Source organism: Nicotiana attenuata, unplaced genomic scaffold, assembly GCF_001879085.1.
Source record: "Nicotiana attenuata strain UT unplaced genomic scaffold, NIATTr2, whole genome shotgun sequence".
Classification (NCBI taxonomy): Eukaryota; Viridiplantae; Streptophyta; class Magnoliopsida; order Solanales; family Solanaceae; genus Nicotiana; species Nicotiana attenuata.
Window position 1 is genome coordinate 107,942 of NW_017672965.1, and position 13,167 is coordinate 121,108.

Sequence of the window (13,167 nt, forward strand, 5' to 3'; positions counted from 1 at the left end):
CCCAGTGGAGTCGCCAGAGCTGTCACACCTCCTTTTTACACACCACCCCGAAGGATAGTATATAAGGGAGTTTTTCCAATTTAAGTGACATTATTCAAAATGGGATTATTTATTTATCAGAGTCGCCACTTGGGATAGTTCATTTGGTGTCCCAAGTCACCGGTTTATTTTAAATCCCAAATCAAGGAAATTTCGACTTTCCTTTTGAAGTCTGCGAACCAGAAATTCTGAATAAGGAATTCTGTAACCCGAGGGAAGGTGTTAGGCACCCCCGGATTCCGTGGTTCTAGCACGGTCGCTTAAACTATTATAATTGGCCCATTATCTAATTTTAATACATGTTTTAACCTATGGTGTAATTTTAAACCTTTAACCGCTTTTATTTAATTTTAAGGAATATTGCAACGTTATTAAAACACGTCTTGAATCACGTTACATAAATGCACCCGCGGCCTTCGACATATTTTAACATTGTTGGGATTTGGATTTGGGTCACATAAATGTGCACCCGAGTTTAGGAAGGTAACGTTATTAAAATAACGCGCCTAAAGCAACTACGCGTTGTTAACTTTGCGAGGGCCATGGAAATTTGCTAAATGGCAGGCCTCGAATTCTAAGGATTTTAAAAGAAATGATTAAATGAGGACCACGCATTTGAGATTTTGTTTGGCATGGCGCACCTCAATTCCATTTTAAAGGGTATTTAAACTAAAAGCTTGGAGGGTCATAGACTATGTCTTATCTAGTATAGCTCACCTCCCAATTATTTAATGGGCTCTAGCTTAAATAAAGAAAATTCCCAAAAGAACTCAACAGACATTTTATGTTGGAACTTAAAATTAAAACGAACTAAGTAAACAATGGTCCATTTCCTTTTAAGGCTAAGCCCCATAACGTACTGCAACTACGGAACCCACGACTTCAAATAATTTGGGCCAACCTCAATAGCAGGCCCAATTTGAACACACTGGAGCGGAAAAGTGGAGACTCATGATCAGGGCTTAATGCCTTATCCCAATTCCGGGCCGGCTCTTTTACGTTCAGGCCCAATAAACCTGAATCGAGCAACACAGGCACAAGCTAGAAGTTCCTGGGTTCCATATCGAACCCATATAGCATCAAAAGTCATCAGGTTTGGGGTAGAGACAACAAAAAGATTTTAGGCATCACTATCTTTGTAAATTGCAAAACCACCGAATTAACTTAACAATCTATTAGGCATCAAAGAGCTGACTGAAAATAATTGAACACTTCTCAAAACCATTTTTCATTCAGAAGACACATTCAGATGCTTAATGATGAAACCATAAAATTTACAACTATTGAAAATCACGAAAGCCAAGTAATTATGCTCATTGCTTAGCTTCCACATTTGAACATGCTAAATAAGCCTTTCAACTTTTTACCATTTTTCTAATTAAGAACACTCAACATGCCGGAACTACTTTATGAAGAAGAAGAATACCAAACAAGCAGACTAGCATTTGACATTATCTCTTTGTCACTTAATTTACATAGTAAAAAAAAAGATCTAAATGCTGACTCACATTACACACTCTAATATGAGATTTAGCATGCTCAGGGGTAGAGGATAAGAAGCAGAACTTCCTAAATAAAATAGAGGACAAATCAATAAACTACACATAGCCACAACTAATACTCAAAACTCCCTAAATCCATTTTGATTTCATGCCAAAGCTTTACATTGAATGGAGAATAGAGGCGTGTACCCGATTACAGCAGTAAACAAAGAAAATTATGAGCTTAGGAAACAACAGCAGCAGTAAACCAAAGCAGTAGAATTCAACAGCAGCAAGAAAAGTCCCAGATTCAACCAACTACCCGATGAAATCAACTCAAAACCAATGAAACAGTGACCTTAACTCAAAACTCAACCCCAGACTTTAAAAGAAGAAGTTCAAGCCATTTCACACACTCACTGAACCAAAGATTGGCTTAACAAGTTGGAATTCAAAAATCAGAAATGGAAATCAATGGAACAGTGATTTTCTGCAATTTTTAGCCGTTCTGCTTTTTCTGAGTTTCTTAGCTCTTCCCCCCAATTCCCCATTGGGTCTCAAGTAACAATGCCTTTATAGGCAAGTTCCTAGGGCAGCAAATACAAGCCATGTTTTGCACTTTAGACCTTTTTTAATTTTCCTTTTTGCTACTTAGTCCCTCATTTTCTGACTTGCTAGCCAAGTTAAACTATTTTCAGCTTTCTAGGAAGCTTCCTAAGGTGGTTACTCATAGATTCCCTATGTCCTTTACCCAAAATAACCCTTAATTGCCTTGTTTTTACCTTGAACCCCAAATGAGTTATGGGTCGAATTGAACCAAGGGTCCAGCCCCAAACCTGGGCTTTCCAACTAGAGAGAACCCATTTCCTCTGGTTTTGGATTCAATAGCAACCAAATCCAATCCCTCATAAGCCCACACAAAAATTCAAACCAAAAGGGTACAAACTAAAAGGATTTCAAGAATGAAAATAGTACCTAGAAAAAGAGATTTAAAATTGAACATGAGAATTGAAACTACAATCAGAAACTTAACACGACTAAAATAAAAACAAACAGGGCAAAATGAATAAACCAGACCCAATCAAGAGAGAATACTAAAAAGCGCTACACCACATGAATATCAAACAACTAATGAAAGGAAAAGAGAAGAAAACCTAAATTCAGAAATTGAAACTTTTTTTTCTAAATTCAATCAGAAGAAACCTGTTGAAGAAAGATTAAAAAAAAAAAGCACGGGGAACAGATGTGAAACAACAACAACAGATAGAAAGGATGATGGAAACTTACCGATTCAACCCTGGACAGGACTGACCTTCTCAATTACACCACAAGATAATGTCAATCATCTGTTCTTTGTCAAGAACAGGCAAATGACATTATTTCGCGATGAAATTGGCCCTAAAACTTCATGAGACTGAACCCTTGACCTAGCCTGCGTAGTTTCAATTTTAGGCTCTTAGGGCTTGAACCCTTGATTTGATATTCGAACCGTTCCGGAGATGCTTGAAGGAAACTGAGTTAGGATTTAGAATGAGGGAGGGAAGGAGGTCTCAGGGTGTTGATTTGGGTGCATTTGGAGGTGGCGCCGCCAAAGGAGAAACTGTGGCGGCGCTAGGGATTCCTGATTTCGATCGAATATTTGAGGAGATACAGGGGGATTAGAGGGAAGATGGTTGGATATATGGAAAGAGGGGAGTGATGAGATTATTTGGTGTGATTTTGGCCGCCGGCCGCCGCCGTGGGCGATTTCGGCGGGCGGCGGATGGTGGTTTAGGGCGGTTCACGGCGGGTCTTTGAAGTGGTTCTCTGAGAGTGCGTTTGTGAGATGGTGAGTGAAAGGGGGGGGGGGGGTAGGGACGTTAGGACATATTTATATCAAAGGGACCTCACTTCTCAGATGAAAGAACCTCGACGGCTGAGATCAGAGATTCAATTAAACGGGATCGTTTTAATTAGAGAGGGGTCTGGACCGGGTCAAAATGTGGGTTTGGACCGGGTATTTGGTGGATTTGGCTTGGTTTGGTTTGGGCTGGCCCAAAAAATTGGGTCTCTTATTAAGACCTTTTGTTTCTTTTCATTTTTTTTCTTTTCTTCTTTTTTTTTTCTTCAGATTTTGTTAAATACAAAAATTAAAATAAAAGACCTGATTTAATTCCAAAAATAAACTAATTGCTTTATTTTTTCAAAAAATTAATTAAATCCTAATTTAAAAAGAAAACTATGACCATTTCGAAAAAATTAAAAAGTAAAAATGCAAAATGAACTATTTTTGTTGTTTTCTTTCCTTTTGTAACATTAATTAACTAATTATCCTAAAAAATAGAAAATAAGGTCCTAAATGAAAAATGCAAAATATTTTTTTTTGTATTTTTATGAACTAAATAAATTAAACATGCACACAAAAATGCAAACAAACACAAAAATTATGCAATTAATTCCTAAAAGATCAAATAATTAAAAGAAAAATCCTAATTCTGGGGATTCTGTAGGAGTAATTAATGCGAGGCAAAAATCACGTGCTCACATGGCGTGCAGCCCGTTCCCATAATTGTCACTCATAGTCAGGCTTTCGGTGTCACTCAGTCATCACTCTCTCCAGTCTCACCCACGGGCTCATAATGTCATGAATACAGTCCCAGAACAATGATATGATGTATCAATAAATAACAACTGAGACTGAGATATGATATGAATGCATGAATATGACTGAGTACGAAATATCAATGAAATCAGTGAGATGACAGCAAGCAACGACCACTATGGGTCCTAGCAATATCAACATAAATCCTGAGCATGATATCTAGCATGATTGACAGCTCAGTTACTTTATCACATGATGAAAAACACAGATATCAACAAAATAGGGCCATTATACAGTGCCATGGAAACAACGGAGTCACAATTCACAGAGTGCACGCCCATCATCTAGCATGTTCATCACCTCAACATCAATCACATAACACGTAATTTGGGGTTTCATACCCTCATCACCAAGTTTAGAAGAGTTACTTACCTAGAACAAGCCAAGTTCCAATACCCAGCAAGCCAAGCGATGCTCCAAGAATTTCCTCACGCGCGTAGTGACCTCCGAACGGCTCAAAACTAGCCAAAAATAACTCAAATACATCAAATAAATCCCAAGGAAACAATTCCAAATGATAAAGATCGAATGCCAACTCAAATCCCGATTGCGGCCAAAAATCACACTTGGACCCGCACCTCGGAACCCGATAAAACTCCCAAAATCCGACAACCCATTCAATTACGAGTCCAACCATACTAATTTCACTCAAGTCCGACTCCAATTCGATGTTCAAAACTCAAAAATTCATATTATGAAAATTTAGGCCAAAACCCCCAATTTCCTCTTTAAAATTCATCAACCAATTGCCAAAAATGAAGATAGATTCATGAAATAAAATCAAAACTGATTAAAGAACACTTACCCCAATCCTTGTGATTAAATTTGCTTCAAAAATCGCCTCAATCCGTCCCACATCTCAAAATATGAAAAAAGAACCAAAACCCTCGATTTTTATAACTCTGACCAGTTATTCCGCATTTGCAATCAAAATATCGCGTCTGCAACCTCCGCATCTCCGGATGATGGACTCGCATTTGCGAGTGAGCCGCTTTTGTGATGGCCCTGACCGCATCTGCGGTCGCACTTCTGTGCAAATACCTCCGCATCTGCGGACCTCCACCCCTCGGTGAAATCTTGCATCTGCGACGCTTGGCTCGCATCTACGGCCATAGCACCTGCGCAATATCAGTCGCAGGTGCGGAACACCAGAACCAGCAGCTCCTCAGCAATGAAAAGATGAAGGAAAATGATTCAAAAACAATCCGAAATACGCCCGAGCCCCTCGGGACCACGTCCAAACATACCAACAAGTCCCATAACATAACACGAACCTACTCGAGGCCTCAAACCACACATAACAACATCGAAACGACGAATCACACCTCAATTCGAAATCAATGAACTTCAAACTTCAAACTTCCGTAACCGATGCCGAAACCTATCAAATCTCATCCGATTGACCTCAAATTTTGCACACAAGTTATTTGATATTACGGACCTGCTCCAACCTTCGGAATCTGAATCTGACCCCGATATCAAAATGTCCACTCCCGGTCAAACTTTGCAAAATTCCAACTTTCGCCATTTCAAGCCAAATTCTACTACGGACCTCCAAATCACGATCCGGATGCGCTCCTTAGTCCAAAGTTACCCAATGGAGCTAACAGAACCATCAAAAATCCATCCCGAGGTCAAATACCAAAAAGTCCAACTTGGTCAAACCTTTCAAATTTAAAGCTTCTAGCTGAGACTCATTCCTCCAAATCAATTCCGAATACCCTGAAAACCAAAACCGACGATTCACACAAGTCATAATACATCATACAGAGATACTCATGACCTCAAACAACCGAGCGAAGTACAAATGCTCAAAACGAACGGTCGGGTCGTTAGACAAACAAACATGCCAAAACTGTATAATTACACCCAAATTCAATGACACGGTGGCTTTCCAAATTGGCCCTTACTTCTTATTGGTCTTACATGTGATTCAATATGTATTAAACAATAATATTATAAAATAGTAAATTTTAGAGTAGCGGTACCTATAAAGCTGGTGAACTGCGAACCACTTAATGGCTGTAAGTCTCACAGGATTTTACTTGTGCAGAAGAAGAAGAAGAAGAAGTTCATAAATTTTCGTAAGGAAAAATTCTAGGATCCATAGCAAATTTATAGCCATTTTTCTGAAAAATTGCAACCTTTCAAAAACAACCATGACTGTTGGAATAGCCAGGAACGGTTAAAATATTCCGAGATTAATTAATTGAATAATTGAAAGAAATTTTGTCCAAAAAGATTAATAAATCAATATCTGACCGAATCCGAATCCGAGCCGAGCGAGCGAGTGACGACGATGATGGCGCGAGACTTACCTTCTTTCCATCCCATTTAACACCAAGAGAAGTGATTTCTTAATATAAGCATATTCTCTTTTCTTTCCACTACTAATGAGGGACAATTGTGCTTTCCAAAGCCTAAGGGAACAACTCATTTTTCCTTCACATTTCTTCCCTCCATTTCTCATTCACCAACTTCCAATCCCAACATTACACTCACAGCGCAAAGTGATAGCTGATTAGAGAAGCCGACACTCATAGCCCCCGTTTTCGAGACAAGTGCGATGAGGTGATGGAGCTTTGTGATGAGACTGTTCGTAATTGTAGTAATCACAAGGTTCTTCTGCGTGAAAAAAGCAGTTCAGTGCACGAAATATTTTAATTCATGCCGGGTTCGGGAAAGGGCCACAACTCAAGAAGTGTGATGTAGGTTACCTGCCCCGTTGCAAACATTAGTAGTGATTCCTCAGTTCGAACCCGTAAACTATATAATTTTTCGGAGTGACCACTTGTTAAAAATTAACTAGTATATAATTTCTTAGGCAGCCACCACTTGAAATCCAGGCAAAACCGTCCAAAAAAACCGTTCAAAGTTGGTCGGTAATGGCCAATAACCGTTCAAAACGCGACCAATTACGTGTGGACGATATTTTGAAGGTCGGAAGGGCATACCGACCAAAGTCCAACTTTCGTCGGTCAATTAAATTCAAAAAAAAAAATGCCGGAAAAACCGACCAAAGTTGGTCGGTTATTTTCAACCAAAGTTGGTTGGTATTTAATTATGTAACTAAAAAATGCACCATCTAGGAATCGAACTGGGGTCTGTACTGTGGCAGGATACTATTCTACCACTAGACCATTGGTGCATTTTGTTTTAAGACTGTCTTTTATTTGATTTATACTCTTTAATTGTATTTTCGTACGAAAATAACCGACCAAAGTTGGTCGATTATATTAAAAAATAAAATTACCGACCAAAGTTGGTCGGTTTTTTAAAATGACCGGCCGAATTAACCGACCAATTCCAGTCGGTTTTCTTAATATTAATTTTAATATATTTTAAATGAAAAATCGACCAAAATTGGTCGGTTTCTCGAAAAATAAATTTCGCAGGACTCAAAAATAGTTTCCCGCATTTTTGCGCAAAAGAAAACTGACCAAAGTTGGTCGGTTTCGTAAAAAAAAATTAAAAAATAAAATATTTTTGAAAAACCGACCAACTTTGGTAGGTCAACCTTGGTCGGTTTTTACCGAATTTCTAGTAGTGAGTGAATACGTAAAGAATTATATGATAATCTTGAGCTAGTTAACCTAGCTATATTTTGAAATTTATAATTTTCAAATTCTTATCATCCTACAGTATTTTCTTTACTTTTAGCCTAATCGCATGTTCTTTGCACCTGTATCTATTTCTCTAAATAGTTCCTTTCTCAACTTTAGTCATTAAATTACCACTTGGTCTCTTTCTTTCTTAACTAAGTTAATCGGGTCGCTAACTTTATTCTAATCTTGATTTCAGTTCGCTAAGTGTAGTCTCCCTACTCCAAACCAACTTTTCAATCTATTGAGCCAATTCAAGTGACCCAACATTAATTAAGCTTGCAAAGTTGCAATTTAATGGCTGCAATATAATTTCGTGTACTAGCTGAAGTTATATATAAAATCCAAAGGGTGAATCATAGTGGAGCAGTACCCACATGTTACATAAGTTCTTTGTACAGATTCATTCAAACATTTGGACCCCTCTCCATATTTTTGTTAGGTAAAGAAAACATACAGCCATGACCAAAAAAAAAATTTATAAAGAAAAGAAAGCATACAGTCACGCAACAAGGCAGAAACTTAATTTTTTCTTTTGACAGGGAAAAATGAAGAAATTTCCTCACAAATTGTTTGCAATTATAAGAGTCTCTTCCTTCAATAAAAGCATCCTTCCGTCGGGGAAATTATTTTAAAGTTCAAATTGTTGGCAAATATTTTAATAAAAGTAGATTTTTCTTAGAGATTCTCTAAGATTTAACTTTTATGGTAATAGTTTGGTGAATACTTAATCTCCCACAAAATTATGTATACTTACATTATGTACGAACCATTTAGTTGGGTTATGTATTATCACACGTCCATTATTATTAAGATAACCCATGATCAGTTATAATAGTTACAAAATAGAAATTAGTAGACTGATTTATCTGTAGATTAATGGTTATTTCGAATATGCTAACGGCTTATGACTATACGTAAATACTGTTCTAGCCGTTTTCTTAGACAAGACTTGAGAAGGAATAAAAAGTGAAGTTGTTCGTTACAAAAATAGCTTTTGAGAAAGTATATAAACAAATTTTCATAAATATTTACTTGGACAACGTAACAGAAACTGAAGTTGTCATCTTTCTCAAGGGATTAATTATAGACTAAGAATGAAACTAATAACATAGGCCAGATTTGACTACTACTCATTGGTCAATCATCATTCACAACAATCTTGAAGGATCAATATATTAGCACTATGCTAAAATAGGCTCTCTTCCACTTGTGACGAGATTAAAGTTGCCGGTAAAAGTGAGCAGTTTCTTTGGACTATGTAATTATGCCAAGAAAGGAAATGCCATTAATATTTACCCTTTTTTCTCAACTTTGAAATTGGAACACAAAACTTCGCCATTAAAGACGTGATTAAGATTTGAACTTAGAAATGACAACCGATTCACAGAACTCCTCAATTCACAGAGATTCTAGTGGTAATATAGATTCTTGAATTTTATGGTCATTAGATGCTCATCACTGTTCGAGCAAATAATTGCTAAACTAATTAATATCAAATTAATAGGATGAATCTCAGTTGAATTTAACAATCTCTAGATCAAATAAAACGAGATTTATGTACAGTGAAAACAGTATAAGGGTGCTAAGTAGTATGTGCAATATGATATAGTTGGCAAAATATATAACATCATAAGAGTGCAATAAATGCAAGAGATGACAAAAGTTATAGTATAAAGGGATTGTCACCCAATGATTGTGTGATTGAACACCTCCTCTTTCTGACGATATGAAAGGGTATGCAGCAGTAGATGTGAATGTAGAATCTTGAGATTTAAGAAAGAAAGTTAAACAACATGTGCTTGAGTCAAGAGAAGAAGACAGTCCTTTCGTATATAACTTCTCTCCTTACAATATCTTCTCCTTCTTTGAAAAGTGGTAGCCCCCTCTTATTTTCTAACCCTCCCTATTTATAAGGGACATTTTCCAAAAAACCCTAAAAAGTATAATATAAAGAATATTCCAAAGGTATATTCTTCCTGTCCTTTTCTGAGTTTGGACTACCGCAACTATGTCATTTCGACTGCTCGTCTCTGGTTGTCATCCTTTGCTACAACGACCGTTAGTCGTTATATGGTAATGACTCCATCCTAAGTCTCGTTTATCTGTTTCCGTGGTTGCCGACTTTGGACCCATACAGTTAGTCCCTGCGCTTGTTGAGGTCGTGGCCCTGCACGTCTTTGATGAGCGGATATCATTCATTCCTGTTGCAGAATTTGGCTGTTGAGTCGTGCCGGTTTGGCCGAGGCCGAGAGGTCAACACGTCCCACGCAACCCTAATCGATATAGTTATCAGGATGTGATGTCACTCCCACGCGCGTCATTATTACGCACCTTCCTGAGATAGCATCTGATTGCTTGTCGCTTTGATTCTAGCGCCCTTGACAGTCTTCTGCTTCGATTCTCGCGCTATCCAACCCTATAAATAGGTGAAGATTTTGTTTCTTTAGAAACTTTTAGCCATTTCTTTTTGTACACATTTCCACTATTGATCATCTTTCTCGGTTCTTTATCCCAGTTTTCTTGGTTTTGCTTCTCATCTTTTCCGTTCAATCACCGTTCCTCATTTTAGGCTTTACCAACACACCCTCTATTACCAAGATGCCCTGAACACACCGGACACACGAAGAAGTTTTCGACGCCACTCCGTTATCCATTCCGATGGCGAGGATATAGTGGTTGAGAAGGGAGATAGTTTTCCCACCGTAAAGGAAATACTACCAAGAAACCCTATGTCCAGGAATGATTTCCACAAGGAGCCTGCCCCTTCCCCCGTTATGGTTGTCTCTGAAACTGTGCCAGCTCACATAAATGAACTCCGGTCTACGTACAATATTCCTCCTCACGTCGAGATGGTTCCGGCTGGGAGGGACCTCGTGGAGGTCCATAGACCGGGATATTGTGCTTTCTATGTGTATCCTTTTGTGATGGGTCACACCCTCCCTCTTCTTCCGCTGGCGGAGGATTTCTGTCGGTTCTATGAAGTCTGCCCGGCACAACTATCTCCGTATACATATAAAATCTTTCTAGTGTTGACGAAATATGCGGAGTTGGCTGGGTGTGAAGTTAACCTTCATCACCTTTTACATTTATTTTCCCCAAGTTTTCATAGGGGCACCATGATACACTTGCGACATCCCGGGACCAGGGGGTTGGTGGTCGGGACGGACGATCGGGCGAGCCGCAAATTTTGGCACAAATATTTCTTCATCAAAACTGAGCACCTGGTGTCGGACCCCGCTGGATTTCCAGAACAGTGGAATCATAAATGTAGGTGTTGGTACTTGTTGTTTACTTTGGTTCTTTCTAATTTGTAATTACTTGTGACTTTTCTGTACAGCTGAGAGGCGTGCGCCTTTTCCCGTCGTCGGTATCGAGGACTGGGTAGCTCGCATACTACCTTATGTGGCAGGGATTCGAGATTAGTCTGCCTTCCTCCAACGCTTCGGGCCGAAAGTTCCATCCGGTAAGTATTCCTTTTGCTTTGGCCTTTGACTGTTCACTGTCGTTTGTTGACACGACCTCTTCGCGGTGAAAGGTCGTAAGACTTCCAAGAAGAAGGCCCCAGTCCCGGCTTTTCGCCAGGCCGTCGCATCGGCGGGGATGCAATTTGCCTTAGCTGAGTTCGTTCGAGGAGATCATGCTCAGACTGTACCGGCTAGAGACTCTTCTCATGACATCATTGTACGGGATGAGATCTCCTCTCGACCCATCTACCACCTCATGGACGAGCCCTCCAACGGGGATGAATCACCGTTGAGGAAAAGGAGGAGGGCAGAGCTTGGGAAGGCCGTCGCCACCGATATTTGAAAGAACAGAATTGGTACTTCGGGAACGGCGTCTTTGCCTAGGTCAGGCATAGGTCCCGCTTTTATGGCGGACGCCATTTTGGAGGGGGGTCCCCCAAGGCCGAAGGAATATATCAAGGCGGGGGATCTGTATGATCTGCCGAGGGTGGCGCGTCATCTGCTATCGGAGGAGGTGGAGTTGTGCATGTCGAGGACGACGGTTAAGGTTCGGACGTTGACCCCGAAGATGTACGAGCTTTCTTGGAGCGACATACTCGCGTGGAGTAAGGACAGAGGGTGCTGATCGACACATAGTCATCCCTGTGGATTACGACTTGTTGGTGAATTGCGAGCAGGCAGCATCGGTATTTGCCCCTTTGTGCGCTACGTCCGGGAGTGCGGTGCTTAAGGCGATGAGTGATGTAGAGCTATCGCGGAGCATTTCCGGCATGGCTTTGCGGGTAAGTGTTTCTCTCTTTTCTTTTTGTTTTTGGACTCGTTTTGTATACTTAACCCACTACTCGTTTTGAATTTGTTTTGTATGCTAGACCCTCATCATGGAGACTAAGCGAGATCGGAGGGATAGGCAGAAGATGGTCGTTTTTGGGAAAGTGGCCTCTAAATATAAGGAGTACCACACCAAACATCGTGCATTGGCCGATCTTTTTACTCAGGACAGCGATTTTCAGTTGTTCCGTGACGGGCTCAAGCAGAAGGAGAAATAGTTGGCGCAAAAGGTCGAAGAGCTGAAAGAGCGGGACGAAGACCTAATGAAGGCCATTGCCCGATGCAGTGAACTTGAGGCGGCTCTTAAGGTCAAGGAAGATGAACTTGAGATGAGCAAGGGGTGATGGCCGAGAACGCCGACCTTAAAGAGCGGATGGCTACCTTAACTGCTAAGCTTGACAAGAGGGCGGTGGAGGCTGTCGACCTGAGGGGCGAGCTGAGTGTTAAGGCTGATAAATTGGCTCGTGCTGAAAGAGATAGGGTGACTGCCACCTCTGAGGTATCAGCTTTGGAACATGCCCTTCGCGTTTGTAGATCTGAACGGGACAATGAGGTGGAGACGTCTGCGCTCAAGGTGGCGAGGTTTAAGGAATGTATTTAAGATCTGGAGGCGGAGTTGTCCGTATTGAACGAAAAAGTTACTGCTTTGAAGGCGGAGGATGTGCGACAACAGTCACAACCCTCTACATCTCATGCTTCGGCTGACCCTGTCGTGCCACGGCATTTATACGAGATGCGTGTCCATGCCGAAGCTCGACTGGACGTGTGCAAGTCCCTTCAACCCAATGGGAAGGTTTCTGAGGCAGAACTTTGGGATGTGCATGTTAAAGCACGTGCAGATCGTGAGGCTTGCGGTTATGACCCCGGTACTCCTGACGGAGATGGTATTGATGATGATGATGCGGACAGGCTCGCCTCCGATTCTTAGTACAATGAGGAGTATGCCACGGGGGATGATGTGGCATAGGACTTTCTTGTATTTATTTTTGCTTTGCTATTTTTGTGAGGGCGTTCTTGAGCCCTTGTAAAAAACTTTTGTAATATATCAGATGTAACGGAACGGTTACTTTTTGTTGTGTACCTCTGACTCGTTATTTTTGTTTGTTGTG